The following is a 1,219-nucleotide window of genomic DNA, read 5'->3' as shown; positions in this document are numbered from 1 at the left end:
CCCCCCCACCCCACATCGCTTGCCCAGGGGGGACGGGAAGGGCAGGATGGGGCCCCAGGAGCCTTTTGCGGGTGTCGGTGCTGAGCCCGCTGCCGCGTTTGCTGACAAACAGGATTCCTCGAGGGCAGCTGACTCAGCCCAGCCCTTCCTCTCCCCAGCAGCAGCCGGGGGTTTCCCAGGTCCACATCCCCTTCCCAGGGAAGTGGGACCTATATATATCCCGCTGGATTCAGGCCACAATCATTATGGTTGGATTTGGGGGAGTATTTAAGGTCAGAGGCTGGTCTTATGGGTGGGCAGGGTGCCTGGGCTTGGGGGTGCTGGGGGCAGCGAGCCCCTGCCCTGCAGGCAGCTCCAGGTGGAAGCTGGCTGCACAGGAGAGGTTGTTAACTCTGGAGCTGAATGATGGCAGGGCTGTGATGGCAGCTTAATGCTTTGGTAGGGCTCAGAGGAGCAGAGGTGGGAGCGTCCCTGGCTGCTGGGGGGATGTGAGGAGCACCAATACCTGCCCCCCTCCAAATTTACACCCCGCAAACCCTCGTCTCTGACCCCCCTGGCTGCTTCAAGCAGCCCAAAACTGTGAAGGCACATGGAAAATGCAGGAAAAAAGTGAAAACCCGTCTCCCCGCCCCGGGGCTCGGGCCAGGAGGGTCCCTCTGCTTCTCATGTCCCCAGCTGGTGGCCTCTTCTCCACACTATTACCGACCCGGCTGGGAGCAGAGAAGTGATTCCCTGCCGGGGCAAAACCTGCTCTCAGCCCCCCCATGTCAGGGATCCCATAGCTGGGGGGGGACACGGAGCCGTATCCCCGTCCCTCCATGCTTGTAGGGGAGGGTGGAAAAGAATTCCCCCCCCCCACACCCACCCACCCACCCAGGGTTGAGTGGGGCACGGAGAGTGGTGGCACCCCTGGGGTCCCTCCTGGGGTGCAAAATGGGTGTTTGTGCCTTAAAAAGTTGCCTCGACAGGGGGGAAAAAAGGTGATTTTTGGGAACAGACGGCTAGCAGAGGGGAAGGCATCGCTGAGTGGCCCTTGGGACCTGCTGGCTAGTGGCACTGTGCAGGCACGGAGCGGCACAGAGCAGGGGCACCCTGCCCCAGCACCCTCCCTGGGCACCCCAGCGCCAAACCTGGGGGGTCCCCTGCATCCCCGGTGCTTGCGGCATCGGGGGGGGGGGGTGGGGGTTTCCACGCTCGGCTCTCCCGCCCCCCCCCCCCC

Source organism: Aptenodytes forsteri, unplaced genomic scaffold (assembly GCF_000699145.1).
Source record: "Aptenodytes forsteri isolate BGI_AS27 unplaced genomic scaffold, ASM69914v1 Scaffold285, whole genome shotgun sequence".
NCBI lineage: Eukaryota > Metazoa > Chordata > Aves > Sphenisciformes > Spheniscidae > Aptenodytes > Aptenodytes forsteri.
The sequence above is the reverse complement of the archived record's forward strand: the minus strand, read 5'-3'. Positions refer to the sequence as shown.